Genomic DNA, 19,540 nt, shown 5'->3' on the forward strand with positions numbered 1-19,540 from the left:
AGAGTACCTGGATTAAAAATAATGAAATTCGGTCACACCGTACTGGCAAAACATGTTCAGCCCAAATGTGAATTTGGCAAGTTTATTCAGTCTGTTCGTTATATTATTTCAAACTGAGTGGATGACTTCAGAGCAGCTTGGTTCTGTCATTTGGTATCTCTGTATAGGGGATAGTCTGTGAGGCTTTTATTTATTTTTATTTTTGTTTATTTAGAGATACAGCATGGAATAGGCCCTTCAAGCCCTTCAATTCGCACAGCCCAGCCCCCAAAATCCCCAATTTAACCCTAACCTGATCACGGGACAATATACAATGATGGGAGGCATTGATCATGTGGATAGCCAGAGGCTTTTCCCCAGGGCTGAAATGGCTAACACGAGGGGGCATAGCTTTAAGGTGCTTGGAAGTAGGTACAAGGGGGACGTCAGAGGTAAGTTTTTCAACAGAGAGAGAGGTGGGTGCGTGGAATGCACTGCCAGCAAAGATGGTAGAGGCGGATACAATAGGGTCTTTTAAGGGACTCTTAGATAGGTAGATGGAGTTTAGGAAAATAGAGGGCTATGCGGTAGGGGAACTCTCGGCAGTTTCTAGAGTAGGTTACATGGTTGGCACAACATCGTTGGCCGAAAGGCCTGTAATGTGCTGTAGATTTTTATCTTTCTATGACGGATTAACTAACCTGGCATGTCTTTGGACTGTGGAAGGAAACTGGAAGACCCAGGGAAAACCCACACATTCCACAGGGAGGATGTACAAAGACTCCTTACGGAGGATGCTGTAATTGGACTCTGAACTCCAATGCCTTGAGCTGTAATAGCTTCGTGCTAATGGCAATGCTACTGTGGCGCTCTAATTTTATAGTCGTGTTTGTGTTAAATAGTAGCTCAGAAGCAGAAAATATGTCTTTCTGATTAAACTACAATTGAACTGGGACCACACACAAAATGCTGGAGGAACTCAGCAGGCCAGGCAGCATCTATGGAAAAAAGTACAGTCGATGTTTCAGGCCGAGACCCTTCGGCAGGACTGGAGAAAAAAATGATGAGCAGATTTAAAAGGTGGTGGGGGGGGGGGAGAGAGAAACACAGGTGAAACCAGGAGGGGGAGGGGTGAAGGAAAGAGCTGGGAGTCGATTGGTGAAAGTGATTCGGGGCTGGAGAAGGGGGAGTCTGATGGAAAAGAACAGAAGGCCATGGAAGAAAGAAAAGGGGGGAAACGATGGGCAGGCAAGGAGGTAAGGTGAAAGAGGGAAAAAGGGATGGGGAATGGTGAAGGGGGGCATTACCAGAAGTTTGAGAAATTAATGTTCATGCCATCATGAACTGGGACCCATCAGCAACATTTATTGACAGTAATTTCTCTAGCATTAGTCTGTGAACAATTAGATACCTAATATGCACTGATAATGGAACCTTGCATGTCCTCCTAGCATGAGCAATGTCTGTTCAAGGACTGCCATCTGTAAGATAGGCAGGACCTTGCTGGAATGGAACAACTGACCGGTGTGCCCCAAGCATTATCCCCTGCACCATTCACTTTTCATAGCAGATTGTACAGTATTTTCCTGGAACTGGTTTTAAAGTGCTTCAAAGACTGGGAATTATAAAATTTTCTGGACCAAGGGGCCAGTGGATATCGGTAAGAAAAGGAGGAGGAAAGCAATTAGGTTTCCCTCTCTGCACATTCATTTGACCAAGAGTGTATGAAATGTCTCTGTTGTATCTGCCTTCGCCAGCACCTTGGGCAACACATACCAGTCATCCACCACTCTCTACGTGTAAAAAACAAATGCCCTACACATATCCTTTGTACATGTTTTTCTCTACCTTCATTGCCCCATTAGTTCAATGCAGTCTCTTGGAGTGAGTCAATACCACTCCATTTTCCTGTTTAAGGCATCTATGAAGTGTTTGAGAGGTTATTCCTCGGGATGAATCCCTCGGAGTGCAGTAGTGCCCTAGCTCACGGTCTATGAATGTTTATCTATCAATGCCTTATCCTGCTTACCAATTTTGTACGGCATTTAATAAATTACAAGTAAGCTTAACCAACTTGTGACCCTAGCACACTGAACGATTGCCTGCTGCTCAGTCTATAATGAATGCCACAAATTTTGCCAGAATACACTCAACGATTTTAAATTCAATTGTCAATGAAGATCATCTGTGATAATGTACAAATCCATCCGCACAGCTGGAAGCATGTTGAATCTTGTTGTGCATACCTGGGTTAGTCATAGAGAAAATCAGCAGTGCCCAAGACCAGGCAGGAGCAGCTCATCGCCTCCTCCCGCTTCACAGCTTCAGTTCAGACCTTGGATGCTGTCCATGTGGAGTTTGCACGTTCTCCATGGCCACAAGGATTTGCTCTGGGTGATCCCAAAGATGAGCTCGTGTTAGGGTAATTGGCCACCATTATGTTACTGGCCATTACACTGCTGGCGTTCAGGGCAGCAATGAAGGTCCTCCATCTCTGGTGAGGTTCAGGGCTTCCTTCACCATGTCAGCAGCTTCCCCTCAGTTTTCACTGCTGTCAGTCATGCAAGTCCCAGGTGGAGACTCAGGAATACCATCACACTCAGATGTAGAAGGATTCTTCATTGCTGTTTCCATAACTATTTTGCTTTAACAGTCAGGATTGTTAGTCCTGAGCTGAACCCCCAAACCTGGAGGACTGGTGGACCACTTTTTGTTTGGTCTCTACCCTTTGACCTGTTTGGCATGGGTGAACCTTCCAAGAGGCTCCAGCTAAGTTAGCTCTCCAGTTCATTGAGGCACTCAAGCCTCCAAACCGTAGGATAAGATTGTGGTCCTCTTGGAGGAATTGGCCACTATAAGTCACCCCTAATGGAAGTTGCTGCTTGGAGAACTGGTGGGGAGTAAATTGTAGATGGTGTTGACAGGTCTGTGTGAGGTAATACATTACAGAGGGGAGATGGCATTGCTCTGTGAAATGGCATGGTGTTAGTGGGACAACTGGCCTCCTCCTGTCATATGGAACTCTATACAGAATCCAGCTTGGATCTAATATGAAGACAAGTCCATGCTCAATTTTGGGAGTGAGATAATTCAATCCAGAAATTGGTCATAGTCATTTTCCACTGTAGAATTGAGTGATTTTACAATTCATACTGCTGATAAAACTCACCTGCTAGGTCTATTATATTTCATGAACAAGGCATAGGTTACAATGTTAAAAATTAACTTGCATTATGCTTATCACATTAATTGCACTTACAGCCACAGAGACATTGACTAATACAAACTTGTGTAAACATATGATTTAACCGACTGAATTTAATGAAAGTTTTGATTTCAAAATCAGACTTTATTGTCATGTACAATGAAAAGATTTTCTTGCAGTAGCATCACAGGCACATGGCATAATATACATGTGTGTGTAAGTGTGTGTGCACACGCATATGCGCGCGCCCTTAGCTCCTGGTGGAGTCGTCAGGTCACCGTCATGACAAGCTTTTTTTTGGTATGCTCATCGTACGGCATGTCTTGGGCATCTGAAACCTGGTGGAGCCCATCCCTCTCCAGGTTTTTTTTTACGAGGTCGAGTTTGTTAGCTCAACACTCAACCCAGGCACAGATGGAGAGCATGCAAGGGAGCCGGCTGGATTCGAACTCGGGACCTCTCGCCCTGAAGTCCAGGGCTGATGCCACTACACCACCAGCTGGCAGGGCATCATATAAAATGCATTCAAAAGAAAAACGCAAATTAAACATAAGCAATTTTTAAAGAGAGAACATAAAACCAAAAACAAACATCATCCATTTTAGCCCAAAGTGATTGTTGTGTTGCTAAAATCTAGTGATTACGGTTGTGCTGGTTGGTTGAAGAACCAGTTGGTTGAAGTGAAGTAGCTGTTGTTGAACCTGGTGGTGGGGGGTTTCAGGCCTCTCTACCTACCCAATAGTAGCTGCAAAAGGAACGTGTGGCCTAGATGGTGGGGATCTTTGATGATGATTGTTGACCCACTGATGATTGTTGATCTCCCTCCTCTAGATACAGCTATTGGTAGGAAGGGATGTGCCCGTGATCGATTGGGCAGAGTTGATGACTCTCTGTAGCCTCTGACATTCTTGTGTATTAGAATTGCCATCCCAGACCGTAAAGCAACCAGTCAGGATACTTTTAACATCTGCAGAAATTTGTCAGTGTTCAATGACAAACTGAAGTTTCTTAAGAAATTAAAGACACTGGTGTGCTTTTCTTGTGATTGGTTCTCTCTATGTGCATGGCCCAGGACAGATCATCCAATATGTTAAATTCCAGGAATTTAAAGCTGCTGACTCTCTTCTTACACTTTCATGGTTCAAAAGGAAACTCTAATAAAGATGTTTTATTTACATAGATCAGGACGTGATAAGGGGAAGGTGTATACAAAAGAAAAGAATTGGAGGTACAAGAAATTTGAAATAAATTCAAAAGATATAAACATTGGACGAGTGAGCAAAGGATATCAAGTTCTCTTTGTACAACACCTTTTGCATATTGAAAATGCCTTTAATTAATGCACAAGAGCCATATCAAGTAGAAAAAGCCAAAGTGCTCAAGCAGCTGGTGGGGCAAGTATCCAAAAGCTTGGCCAATAGGACTTTCTATGGAATATCTGAAAGGTGTAGTGAGTTGTGAGACAGAGAGGTTTTGGGAAGGGTTTTATTGCAGTTTACAACTCAGACAGTTGGAGGTACAGCACAAATAACAGGACAATTAAATCCTGGGTTGATTGACAGGACTGCAGATAGTTCACTGGAACTCTTTACAGAAATAGTGAGGAACAGAGCCAAGGAAGGATGTGAGGAGAATTTTAAAATTGAAGTCTTGTCTAGCTGGGGCTCTGTACAAGTCTGAGAGTCAGGGTTTAAAACACGTTGTAGGATTTGGTCCAAGGTTACCCGTAGTCAGCAGATATTTTGATGACCTCTAGTTTGCAAAGGGGGGATTGATGGGAGTTCAACCAAGAGAACATTGGAGTAATTAATACATGTATAAAAGTTAGAACAGCAGGTAAGATTAGGCAGGGCTAGAATTGAAGATATTATGGATGTAGAAATGAGTGGTCTTACAACAAAGTGAATGAGGAAGGGGTGATTATGTATTTGGCATTGGAGGAAAACAAAGAGCAAGAGGGGAGTTCTGTGATAGGGCAGAAGGCAGGAAAGTTAAATGATAAAAGTGGATGATATCATAAAGCAGAAGGATGCAGTCACAGGAAAGAAGAAATGATAGATAAATGGGGACTGCAGAATAGTTGAGTCCAGAAGGCTCCGATGTGTTTTTTAGTCAACCAGAATTTTTAAGGTTGTTTGCAAAAGGTTCCAAATGGGGATTCTGCCTGTGGGAACTGTTTACTGTGAATACTGAGCATGGAGCTGACAAGTTTGTACACTCAGCGGTCACTTTATTAGGTACAGCTGCTCATTAATGCAAATATCCAATCAGCCAATGATGAGGATGCAGCTCAAGGCACAAAGTCATGCATACATGGTCAAGGGATTCAGTTATTGTTATCAGAATGGGGGAGAAATGTGATCTAGGTGACACTGATTGTGGAATGATTGTTGGTACCAGACAGGGTGGTTTGAGTATCTTAGCAACTGCCGACCTCCTGGGCTTTTTATGCACAACAGTCTCTAGAGTTTATAGAAAATGGAGCGGGAAAACAAAATACATCTAGTGGGTGAAAATGCCTTGTTGATGAGAAGGAACATCAGAAGAGAATGGCCAGACTGGTTCAAGTTGATGAGAAGGTGACAGTAACTTAAATAAATGTGTGCTACAACAGTGGTGTGCAAAGACCACTCTCTGAACAAAAACTTTGTGGATCACGAAGTGCCCATTTGTACTGATCTGACAGTTATCCCATTTATATTTCCTATATTTCCATCAACTCTCCCTCCCAGCTTCTCCAAAGGAACTACATGATAGGGGTAAATTATAAGTTGTCAATTACACCACCTATCTGCGTGCCATTGGGATGTGAGAGGGATCTGAAGTGCCTTGAGGAAACTTACGATCATAGGACCAATGTGCAAATTCCACTCAGATAGCACCAGGGGGTCAGGATTGAACCCAGTTGCTTGAACTTTGAAGCAGCAACTCTTCCCTTGGAAATTTTTTGAACAATTGTGGAACCACACATAACATTTTGTCTTTTTTTTGAGTGGTGATGGTGGTAATGAATTGTTACAGTCGGTGGAAGGGCAGGAGAGATTAAATGAAGTGGAGGGTGATAATTTGAGTGGTTAGTAATGGGTAGGTAAAGAAGCAAGAGATTGTCCAGAAGGAACAGGAATAGTCATGAGACAAGTAAAGAAACAAAAACTGGGTCAGGAAGAGGTGTAAATGGGAAATGCAGAATTACATCTAAAACTGTTAATCTTGTGTGTTGCCAATGGCAACAATATAGGAGTTAAGCAACTCAAAAAAATGCTGGAGGAAACAGTTGACATTTCATCAACGCACATCAGAGTTGCTGGTGAATGCAGCAGGCCAGGCAGCATCTCTAGGAAGAGGAACAGTCAACGAAGACCCTTCGTCTGAAACGTCAACTGTACCTCTTCCTAGAGATGCTGCCTGGCCTGCTGCGTTCACCAGCAACTTTGATGTGTGTTGCTTGAATTTCCAGCATCTGCAGATTTCCTGTTGTTGACATTTCATCAAGACCGAAGAAGGGTCTCGGCCTGTTCCCTCTATTCCAGAGGTGCTGCCCAGCCTGCTGAGTTCCTCCAGCATTTTGTTTATGTTGCTTTGGATCGCCAGCATCGGCACATTTGCTTGTGATTTGTCGATAATCGGTATTATCTGTGTTTCACACTCTTGCCTCTAAGTTCAAAAGTTAATATCACCGACATGAGGCATGAAATTTGTTGTTTTGTGATAGCAGTACAGTGCAAAAACATACAAATCTGTAAATTACAAACGTAAATATTTCAAAGAAGGGAACAGTGAGGTCATCTTCATGAACCGTTCAGAAATCTGATGCCAGAGGATAAGAAACTGTTTGTAAAACGAGTGGATTTTCAGGCTGCTGTACCTCCTCCGTGATGGCAGAAGGGGGCATGTCCCAGATGATGAGAGTAATGATGAATGCCACCTTATTGAGGCACAGCCTCTTGAAGATGCCCTTGAAGTCAGGGAGGGTTGTGTCCGTGATGAGCTGGCCGACTCTATAACCTCTTCTGATGCTCCATACCAGGCAGTAATGCAACCAGTTTGACTACTTTTCACTGTACAGTATATCTATAGAAATTTATAAGTGACACACCAGACCTCCTCATACACTTAATGACATAGAGCTGCTGGCATGCTTTCTTTGTGAGTGGATCAACATCTTGGGCCTGAGATGTTGAAAAACAGGAATTTGAGGATTTAATTTCCAATTCAAAGATTTCCTGGCCAAGGCTCCAGTGCTTTGTTGGAGTGCTGCACTGTCAGTAAGTTCAATGCGATGTTAAACCAGGGAGCAAAATACTGTAGTTGCTGGAAATTGCACAATAGGTCATTGACCTGAGATGTCTCGGTTTCTCTCTGCACAGATGCTCTCTGGCCTAATACACACAAAATGCTGGAGGAATTTAGCAGGCTAGGCAGCGTCTATGGAAAAGAGTAACAGTTGATGTTTCGGGCCAAGACCTTTCATCAGGACAGATGATATGAGTCCTGATGAAGGGTCTCGGCCCAAAATGTGAACTGTTTACTCTTTTCCATGGACACTGCTTGGCCTGCTGAGTTCCTCCAGCATTTTGTGTATATTAATTTGATTTCCAGCATCTGCAGATTTTCTATTGTTTACTCTCTGACCTACTCGGTGCTTCCCACATTTTATGCTAAAATCAACATAATTTGAAACATAAACACAAGAAAATCTGCAAATGCTGGAAACACACACAAAATATTGGAGGAACTCAGCAGGCTAGGCAGCATCTATAGAAAAGAATAAACAGTCAACGATTTGGGCTGAGACCCTTCACCAGGAAATCGTTTGAAATCGATGATTTGGGCTGTCTGTGGTTCTTGCTATTAGCAAATTTGTTCTGCTTTTCCCACATTAAAACAGTGACAATAGTTGAAATGCAATTCATTAACTCCAATGAGTTTTTGATTGACTTGAATAGGTGTTGAAGATCCTTTTACAAATTAAATCCCTTCTTTTATGAGATCAGTAATGATCTGTTGAAGGCAGATAAACATGATGCAAATTACAACTAAAGGCTGATTTATACTTCTGTATCAACTCGACGCCGTAGGTACCATGAACCCTACGCAGAGCCTACGCGGATTCCTACGCCGTAGCCTGACGTGCACCTCTCCCAAAATGTAACTACGCGTCGCAGCAACGCAAACCGCAACAGCTGTGATTGGTCCGCTTGGTAGCATCGCATTTCCTCCTACGCTGCAATAGCTTCCCATTGGCCGACTGAAGGGCAGGGAAGGAACTCTGGCTGTAATGCTTTCCATAAAGCTTTACAGACCTCCGAAATTATGGAGGACACATTTCACTTTTACGAAAAAAGACGCTCGCTTTAAACTTGTTTACCCCGAGAAAGACTACCATGACCATGAAGCCTTGCACGGGCAGGTGTGTGCACATGTGTAATATGCGTGAATTGCAGAGTGATGCAGACACACCAACGCACAAGTATAAATGCTCACAAAACGTGTAGGCCATTTACATAGGTTACGGTGTCGAGTTGACGCAGAAGTATAAATCAGCCTTAATACTACTACACTGCACTGCTCTAAAGACCACCAAATGAGGCCATTCTTACCCTTGGCCATTAGGCTCTATAATGAGTCAACTGAGAGCTGGGGAAGTGATAGCCCTCTTCCGCCCCCCCCCCGATAAAACTATTATTAAGCAACACACAACAAAGTTGCTGGTGAACGCAGCAGGCCAGGCAGCATCTCTAGGAAGAGGTACAGTCAACGTTTCAGGCCGAGACCCTTCGTCAGGACTAACTGAAGGAAGAGCTAGTAAGAGATTTGAAAGTGGGAGGGGGAGGGGGAGATCCAAAATGATAGGAGAAGATAGGAGGGGGAGGGATGGAGCCAAGAGCTGGACAGTTGATTGGCAAAAGGTGTTGTTCCTCCAACCTGAGTGTGGCTTCATCTTTACAGTAGAGGAGGCCGTGGATAGACATATCAGAATGGGAATGGCATGTGGAATTAAAATGTGTGGCCACTGGGAGATCCTGCTTTCTCTGGCGGACAGAGCGTAGGTGTTCTGCGAAACGGTCTCCCAGTCTGCGTCGGGTCTCGCCAATATATAGAAGGCCACATCGGGAGCACCGGACACAGTATATTACCCCAGCCGACTCACAGGTGAAGTGTCACCTCACCTGGAAGGACTGTCTGGGGCCCTGTCCCTTGTCCATTCGTTCCCCCCCATCACTCCCCACTGATCTCCCTCCTGGAACTTATCCTTGTAAGCGGAACAAGTGCTACACATGCCCCTACACTTCCTCCCTTACCACCATTCAGGGCCCCAAACAGTCCTTCCAGGTGAGGCGACACTTCACCTGTGAGTCAGCTGGGGTGATATACTGCGTCCGGTGCTCCCGATGTGGCCTTCTATATATTGGCGAGACCCGACGCAGACTGGGAGACTGCTTTGCTGAACACCTACGCTCTGTCCGCCAGAGAAAGCAGGATCTCCCAGTGGCCACACATTTTAATTCCACATCCCATTCCCATTCTGACATGTCCATCCACGGCCTCCTCTACTGTAAAGATGAAGCCACACTCAGTTTGGAGGAACAACATCTTATATTCCGTCTGGGTAGCCTCCAACCTGATGGCATGAACATCGACTTCTCTAACTTCCGCTAGTGCCCCACCTCCCCCTAGTACCCCATCCGTTATTTATTTTTATACACACATTCTCCTTCTGTCTCCCCTTTTTCTCCCTCTGTCCCTCTGACTATACCCCTTGCCTATCCTCTGGGTCCCTCCCCCCGTCTTTCTTCCCAGACCTCCTGTCCCATGATCCTCTCATATCCCCTTTGCCAATCACCTGTCCAACTCTTGGCTCCATCCCTCCCCCTCCTGTCTTTTCCTATCATTTTGGATCTCCCCCTCCCCCTCTCACTTTCAAATCTCTTACTAACTCTTCCTTCAGTTAGTCCTGACGAAGGGTCTCGGCCTGAAACGTCGACTGAAACTCTTCCAATAGATGCTGCCTGGCCTGCTGCGTTTACCAGCAACTTTGATGTGTGTTGACAGATACCAGAATAGGTTTGGAACATAGATTGTTCCACAAAGCCAACAAAAAGGCAGGCATAGCTAGGACCCATACGGGTGCCCATGGCTACACCTTTAGTTTGGAGGAAGTGGGAGGAGCCAAAGGAGAAATTATTAAGAGTAAGGACTAATTCCGTGAGACGGAGCAGAGTGGAGCAAACTGTTATTAAGCTCTGTTTAGCTGTGTTTACTACATCCTGCTATTGCAGACAGACAGTGCAATACTACCATCACTTCTTATCTGGATGGTGTGAATGTGCAACCATTGCTGAATAATATTACAATAATTCTTGCACAATCATCTTATCAGTGTGAACTTGGAAATCTTGTAAATCTTGTCATCTTTGACTTGTAAATCTTGTGCATCTTACTTTTAAGATAACTTTTATTTATTCTTTCTTACTTAGAATGTTTGGACATCTGTGCACTTGTAATGCCACTATGATGCTGTAATTTCCTTTGGGAAGAATAAAGTATTACTGTATCTATCTTAAAACTTTAATTATTCAATAGTTCTTCAGTCTGATCCAGTGCTGAAAAAGCCTCTTTAAACATTTGTTTCCCACCTACAGAGTTCTGTAAATGTTGTTCTTAACACCCTATTGTTTGCTAATGTCCTTAACATCAACCAATGCTTGATTTGGTGTTTGTCCTCAAATATCCACCAATCACCAATAAAGAATCCAATCAGAGACCAGATCTGTGTACAAAGATTAAGACAGATTTTAATTTTTCATGAGCGTATGAAGCTTATTTGACAGTCTCATTGTCTAAGGATCCTGTAGATGCTGGAAATCATGAGCCATGCACACAAAATACTGGAGGAACTCGGCAAGTCAGGCAGCATTTATGGAGGGGAATAGACAATTGACTGTTCGGGCCGAGACCCTTCATCAGGACTGGAGTCAGATGTCTAGTGCTGATTAAGAGAGATTACTGAGAGAGAGAGATTAGCTTTATTTGTCATATGTACAGTACATGGAAACATACAGTGAAATGTGTCATTTGTTAAATCAAATCACTGAAGATTGTAAACACGAGGAAATCTGCAGATGCTGGAAATTCAAGCAACACACATCAAAGTTGCTGGTGAATGCAGCAGGCCAGGCAGCATCTCTAGGAAGAGGTACAGTCAGGACGAAGGGTCTCGGCCCGAAACGTCGACTGTACCTCTTCCTAGAGATGCTGCTTGGCCTGCTGCATTCACCAGCAACTTTGATGTGTGTTGCCTCAATGAAGATTGTGCTAGGCAGCCCATAACTTTTGCTACACTTTGCATGCATGATAGCATGCTCACAACTTACTAACCCTAACCTGTACGTCTCTGGAATGTGGGAGGGAACTGGAGCACCTGGGGGAAAACACATATAGTCACGGGGAGAATGTACAAACTCCTTACAGACAGTGGTAGGAATCAAACCATGCTCTTATGGCTGGCTGCTGTAAGGTGTTGCGTCAATGATTATGCTACCATGGCGACCAAAACATTGACCCTCCATAGATGCTGCCTGATCTACTGAATTCCTCCAGTATTTTGTGTACATCGCTCATGAATGCAAATATCACTGTCTGCCTCTGAAGAGGTGCTCATTTACACATGATAACCTGTGCCGTGGACACACAATCACTTTGATGCAAACTGGCAAGGGCCTAAAGAGTGCAGCACCTCCTTAACTATCCAGCCCTAGCAAATGCTCTCTGCTTCACGTTTCAATGAGTGTGTGAGTCCCTCATTAGTCACCTTCCAGCCAGAGAGACAAATCTTAATGGTTTGATTTCAAGGGGCTGCTGAGGGAAATGATGCACAAATAATCAAATGTTGTGCTATACAGTACTTCAGAATACCAAGAGTCCTATGGGTATTAATCATCATGTCGAAAGAGTTCTTGTGCAGGAGGTCATTCTCCCAATGTGCACATGCTAGCTGTTTGAAAACCTACTCTCCTTCTCCCTTTCGTTACTCCCAATCTTTTCAAGTAGTTACCTAGTTTGTTTTGAAAATTCACTTGAATCTGTTTCACTTTTCCTTCAAATGAGAGTAATTTGCTGTGACTCCCCCCCGCCCCACTGAAATTTTCACTGCTGGTTACAACCTTGGTGTTCTAAAATTAAAATGGAAAATATTGGGAACACTCCACATGTCAAGCTGCATCTGTGGGAAGAGAATCAGTTAGCCTTTCAAGATGAAGAACCTTTGTCAGAACCACACAGGGAATGTGGGCTTCTCAGGCTGTGTCAGCATTTTATTGTTCATTCCTAGTTGCCCTCGAGAAGGTAGTGCTGAGCTGCCTTCTTGAACCACTCCAGTCCAGTGTTAACTGTGCATGGTTTAAAAATTGTGACTTTCCCATCTCTTTGAGAGAACGCTAACTTCTGGGAGAAAAGAAAACTGCGATTTAGAGAACCTGGAATAAAATCAGACAATGCTGGAAATAGCTGGTAAAGCAGCAGAACAGAGCTCTGAGACCCTCCATCACACTTGGCCAAGCTGGGGACGGGATGGGAAGAACAGTCTGCCACAATATAGTTTCATTCTTCAAGACTGGGGCAGGAAATTACATTAAGATAGGTAATTTTGAAACGAAATATAGCTGTTTTTAAATGGAAGACTAACACAGTAATGAGCATCCTAACTGGTTGCATCATCGTCTGGTATGGAACGGCCACTGCACAGGATTGGAAAAAAACTGCAGAAAGTTGTAAACTCAGCCAGCTGCATCATGGGCACTAGCTTTCCCAGCATTGAGGGCACCTTCAAAAGGCAATGCCTCAGGAAGGCAGCATCCATCATTAAGGTTCATTGGTGCAAAGGTTTATCTTATTGTCAAAGCATGCACATACAACACAACTCTGGTATTCATCTTCTCCAGATAGCCATGAAATACAGAAAAAAAATGGGAGTCATTGAAAGAAAAGACATCAACCCCCTCCCCACATGAAATGGAAAAAGAAACAAAACTTGCAACCCCCACCCCCTCCCTCACACAAAAGCTAACAGATCGCCCACATAAAAATTGGCAGCTAGAACATTAAACCCCAAACCCCCAACCCCCTCCCTCACAAAAAAAGCAAGAAGAGCAGCAAAACTCCAACCCCTCCCTTGCAGAAAAGAACAGCGACAATAATGTAGAACCTCCAACCCCCTCTCTCAGACTCAAAAATTAACAGATCACCCACACAGAAAAACTCACAAGAACATCAGACCCCAAATCCCCAACCCCTCCCTCTCACAAAAACTAATATATCGCCCATTCGGAACTTCAACCCACCAATCAGCAACAGGAAGGAGAACACAGAAAACTGAAGGAGAGCAAGGTGGACTACAGTCCAATAATCACATAAATCTTAGAATTTTGAAAACGTCCTCCCATCAGAATCAAAGGACCCCATCACCCAGGACATGCCCCCTTTTCATTGCTACCATCAAGGAAGAAGTACAGGAGCCTGAAGACACACACTCATTGTTTCAGGAATAGCTTCTTCCCCTCTGCCATCAGATTTCTGAATGGATAATGAACCCTTAAACACTACTTCACTTTTTTTTTCATTTTCTGCTCTCTTTTTGTGCTACTTATCAATTGTTTTATTATTATGCTGCAAATCAACAAAGTTCATGACATATGTTAATGTTATTAACTCTGTTTCTGAGCCATGTCCTAACTTTACCTGTACAGACACTGACTTACCTGCTGTACAGAGTGAGCAGGTTTTCATTTGGTTTCAGAATTTCCGTATTCACCACATCCTCTGTGAGACTGCTAAGTGTTAAAGACCTGGCTGTGTTTCTGTTCCTAATGTTCCAAAAGAAAGTCTGTCAAATTAACTTTGGCACTGGGAGAAGGGGAATTAATGGTTTATCTTTCATAGATATCAATAACATTCCTTTTTATGCTCGTATCAAGCCTCTGCATAGTTGGCCCAACCCTATCTTCTTCAGTTCCACAGCCCTTAAATCACAGCACCACTCCAATTCCAAATCTGGATTACCCTGGAAATTCAGTAGCTGTGTCTTCTGCTACCACTATCCTGAACTTCTGAAATTCACTACTTAAACCTCTATCAATCTCTACTTTTACCTCCTCTAAGTTACTGTTAACAACCTACCATTTCATCGAGACTTTGCTCAACTACCCTTGTGCTTAGGTAACAATTTATTCCGATAATGTCCCTGCAAAGCCACTTGAGATGATATTGATACATTTAAAGGTGCCACGTAAATTGTCATCTCCTGAGCAGGTATTCCCAAGGTAAAGTGGAGCTGTGTTTATTCAAAGCCTCGAGTTGAAAGCTTATCTTGACAGGAATGAACACACCGTAATAATATGCTCTGCAAATAAGCTAATTGCATTCTTGCAGAAACCTCAGCAGAGTATTTCCAACATTCTTCTGCCCACAGTGTTGCAATGGAGGATGCTGGTGGCGGACCCAAATGCAAGGCACAGACACTGAAGTACTAGGACCAGGACTATGGTGCAGGACCTGGGCTAGGACATGGACTAGACAGGGAACCCAGACAAGGAACCATGAACTAGGAGCCTGGGCTTGGGAAAGCGGGACCAGGACTAGGAATAGGAACCATGAACTAGGAACCTGGGCTTGGGAAAGCGGGACCAGGACTAGGAACCATGAACTAGGAGCCTGTGCTTGGAGTCCGAGCCACAGACTGGACAAGGACCCAGGACCTGGGTCTTGCCTCGGGCTCAGACCCCAGAACTAGGCAAGGACATGACATGGCTACAGGACAGGACCTGGCTGGGGTCTTGAGGCTTGACGCTGCAGGCTGGGGTCTTGGAATGCAGAGGCCAATAGCTCGGAGGCTGGAGCTTGGAGACAGACTGGGAACTGTACATCAACATGGAGCCAGGACTTATCCTTTGAAAAGCCGGGACTCATCTTTAACATGACACTAACTTGAGACTGGACAGTACATAGACATAGAGCCTGGACTGATCCTTAGACAAGCCGGGACTCAACTTTATCTCCACACCAAGGTGGGACAGGTCCATCCGTCGGGTAACGCCAGAATGGCTGGACTTACCCAACAGAGGCAAAGACAAGACAAGACAGGTCCCCCCGCAGGGCAACAGCAGAACGGCCTTACTTACCCCACAGAGGTGAGGACAAGACAAGACAGATCCCCCGCAGGGCAACAGCCGAATGGCCTGACTTACCCCACAGAGGCGAGGACAAGACAAGACAGATCCCCCACAGGGCAATGACAGAATGGCCTGACTTACCCCACAGAGGCGAGGACAAGACAAGACAAACACCAAAGAACAACAGACAGTTCCATCTCTGCATCGAGGTTGCTTCGAGTCGCAGTTACGGCGAGCAACCTCTGGCTATGGAGACAGCCGGACCCCTACCTAACTCAGGGTGGCTGATGGCCACTCAGCTGGCCCGGGAAACAGCCGAATCCATACCGCAAAGACAGCTCCGATTACCGATAGCAAGGCTCCATGAAGCGATGGTTCTCCAACACAGCCTAAAGATGGCAAGTGGCCGCTCTAGCCTTCCACCAGCAGGTTGCTCCCAGGGAATCTTGACAAGACAAACCAGCAGCCCACATTTGACCCCAAGACTACTTATATTCCAAGCCCCAAGATGGGAATCAGGTGCCTATGATTAACCCAACTGAAACAAGGGACAGCTGGAAGGCCCAGAGTCCTGAGTCCACGGACCGGACCGTGAACTGGAATGCGGACTTCACGGACCGGACCATGACACTCAGTCCCTGACCATTTTTTACAGATCCTTTGCCAAAAGGACGATGTCTCCGTGGTAAGCCCTTTTATCCATGTTCCATGACATTGGACTGAAGAATGGCTTTCCACTGAATTACCTTTCCACACAGAATCAGAATTAATAAATTTGACATACGTCGTGAAATTTGAAGTCACTTCAACCATTATTGTGTTACATAGAATCAACTTTTAGCTTTATTTCTTATTTCTCTGTGCCAGGTTACATTTTTTTTGTTTCTATTTCATTTCAGAAAAATATTCCTACCTCGGTACACCAATCACTTTATTTCATGGGGATTGCTAAGTGTTGTGGTAGATCCCATTGCTCTGACTCCTGTCAGAATCAGAATCAGGTTTAATATCACCAGCAACAATAAATACATAAAATCTGTTTATTAAATTAAATAAGTAGTGTAAAAAAAGTGGTGAGGTGGTGTTTATGGGTTCAATGTCCATTCAGAAGTGTGACAGCAGAGGAGAAGAAGCTGTTCCTGAATCGCTGAGTGTGTGTCTCCTCCCTGATGGTAGCAATGAGAAGAGGGCATGTCCTGGGTGATGGGGGTTCTTAGTGTTGGATGTCATCTTTTTTGAGGCATTGCTCCTTGAAGATGTCCTGGATACTACGGAGGCTAGTACCCATGATGGAGCTGATAGAGTTTGCAACTTTCTGCAGCTTACTTCGATCCTGTGCAGTACCCCCTTCCCCATACCAGATGGTCTCCTGAGTTTATGGGGTTAAACCCCACACTAGGGAGCAGAACAAAAAAAATTATACCACTGTACTGCACCACTGTGGGAGCAATTTCACATGATGTCCTGTCTACCCTCACAGGCGGATGTAAAAGTTTCCCTGGCACTATCTTAAAACAAAATCGAGCCTGGGTTAGATCCAGAATTTGCACATTGAACCAACAGATTGTCTGGTGCTGGTTACATTTGGTGAGTTTGGCTGTTGTGAGTGTCACATTACAACTAACTGTAGCACAGCAGGTAGAGACACTGCCTGGTGGAGCCAGAGACCTGGATTCGGATGCAACCTGTGATGAGTTTACATATTTTCCATGTGCTAATTGTGCTCCAGTTTCTTCGCACATCCCATAGATGCGTGGGCTGATAAATCCACTGATAAATGAGAATTGGTCCGAGCATGTGGGTGAGTAGAATATGGGAGGAGTTGATAGGTATGTGGGGAGATTTTTTAAAAAAGAGATAACTAGGAAATAGCCTAAATGGGTGGTTGATGGATGATATGGACTCGGTGAACTGAGTGGGCTCTTGCTGTTTGTATTTCTCTATGAACCTGTAACAATAATGTTAACATTGTCTTGGAGCTATGAAAGGTACTATTGAAATGATGTAGACATTGTCCTAATGTAGGGAATAGAACAGCCAAAGTAGACATAGCAAGATCCCAATAACTGTAACGTAACCAAAACTAACTTTAGTGGTATTGATCGGGGAACAAATGATGGCTCAGTCAACGCTCTGAACGCGCGGCACAGTCGTGTGCCCGGCCCCCGGAATGACAGCGTCGCACTATAATGTGAGACCTTTGATACAATTGCTCTTTTCGCCCTCTGGAAAGCACATAATTGCTGTCGTTGAACATGGCCCCGGGCTCTGGGGCAAATAATGTAATATCGCACCAATTTACAATTTTGTTGAATGGTTTATTGCAGTACGTTTCGGCGCGGTACACTTTCATCGGGAATCCTTGTGCTTTGATGAAACCATGGGGATAGCTAATTGTGCTGTTTTAAGCATGAGATCGAGGATTTCTCGGAGAGTTTTTTTTGCAACTGGAGAGGTGAGGAAGAGAGTGAGTGCGCTAACCCCCCTCCCCTCCCCCGTCTGAATTTCGCAATGACTCGCTCACCTGCTCGGCCGGAGACTCCACCCTCCCCAGGCGTAGCCGCAGACGAACGAATACACACACATACACACCCCACACACATAGTGTTCAAATCAACCTGTGGCTGGCGTGATCGCCTCTCTGCGCTCCTTGAATGGACTTTGTTGCGGTAGGGACTCAAACGATGACCCTTGACGGGGTGAGGCAGGCACAGTGAGAAGCCAGACGCGTCCCCTGGATTATTTCTTCCTATTTCACTCCAGTCCCCATTCGATCGGCGCAGGGTAAGTGCGCGCAGCATCGTGCCTTTCCTTTGTGAAAGGGATACGTGGTCTGGCTCTAGACCAAAACGGGTTGCACATTCAGTATTTAACGTGTCTATAGCGAGCAAATGTGAAATCTCTTGTGTTTGTGAAATTATCTGTGTAAGGTATAGAACACTCAGTTATATACACAACTTGGGGAAAGTACGTAATTGAAAGGCCGGTAATCTCAGTGTTGGGACTCATTAAAAGATTAATCTTATTCTACCAGTTTCCGTCCTCCTAGTTTAAGTCCTGCCGCGGTAAATGGGCCGTTTGGGAGTCTCGAAGGTGTAGACTTGGGAGCCGTGTTCCCCCCTGCCCTCTTGCCAGTACGGGAACTGGGGAGAAATGGGTTGATTCTTCGACTTACCATATTTCATGAAACAGAAAATGACGGAAGAAACTCCCAGCGGTAAATGAAAACGAGAAAACATTTCTGGCTTCTCCCCTTCCTTTCCAGTCCTGATGAAGGGGCTCGGCCCGGAACGTCGACTGTTTACTCCTTTCCATAGATGCTGCCTGACCTGCTGGGTTCCTCCGGCATTTTGCGTGTGTTGCTTTGGATTTCCAGCATCTGCAGATTTTCTCGTGTTTGTAGCATTTCTGGCACTAATCCTTTTAACTTTGGGCAGAGCAGAAAGCCGCGGATCGCAATCAGTTTTATTATCACTGGCATTTGTTGTTTCGTGGCAGCAGAACAGTGCAAGACATTTAAAATAACAATAACAGGATAGGAATGAAAAGCGCGAAAGAGGGTTAAAAAGCTATGTTCATTTGGTTTCAGAAATCTGATAACGGGGGGAAGAAGATGTTCCTAAAACGTTTATCACACCTGACTACCTCTGCCCCGTTCTCAGCCCTTAAGCTGCCTTTTAAAGTCTGTTAATTTTAGTTACCAGCGTTCATCTCTCCTCTAAATGAACGCTAAATTTCGTGTGCAAGTTGTTCCATTTCCCTATATAATGAAGGAACAATAATATAGGGCGACCCGGTGCGGGTTTTTTTTTGATCATCGTAGTGCCGAAAGTATCTTCTCTCAAGCCAAACTTTTTAAAGAACTCGCATCGCTCTGCACTTTGCGTTAGATCTCCATCGAGCAGTAAGAATAACTAACACCCCCTATTCTAAATCACTGGATGGAAAATATATGCTAAGAAATGGTCAAAGTTTCCTTATTGTTAGTCAGCTCGTTTGTTTGATTGCAGCACTTGCGGGCTGCCGCCATCACAATGCTTGCTGACTTAATTTGATGCAACGGCACATTTCACTGCATTTCCATGTACAAGTCACCAATAAAGCTAATCCTTTTAAAGTAGATGTACTGTAAAATTGATGAGTAATTGCAACCAAAGGTCAGAGCTGATTTGGTCTAATGTATGAAATA

General features: G+C 44.4%; 1 protein-coding gene across 4 annotated transcripts in view; it reads left to right on the forward strand.

Annotated features, from left to right (window-relative positions):
* LOC134347028 (coronin-2A-like) overlaps window positions 1-19,540 on the forward strand; it is a 168,348-nt gene that overhangs the window by 99,899 nt on the left and 48,909 nt on the right. The window contains exon 1 of one of the 4 annotated variants that reach the window (XM_063049020.1): window positions 17,932-18,135. The exons of the other annotated variants lie outside the window; for them this stretch is intronic. The gene's annotated coding sequence lies outside the window, so the exon portion shown is untranslated. Of the gene's footprint in view, window positions 1-17,931; window positions 18,136-19,540 lie in introns of those variants that run through there. 4 annotated transcript variants of the gene reach the window in all.

The sequence above is a fragment of the Mobula hypostoma genome, chromosome 5 (genome assembly GCF_963921235.1).
Source record: "Mobula hypostoma chromosome 5, sMobHyp1.1, whole genome shotgun sequence".
Classification (NCBI taxonomy): domain Eukaryota; kingdom Metazoa; phylum Chordata; class Chondrichthyes; order Myliobatiformes; family Myliobatidae; genus Mobula; species Mobula hypostoma.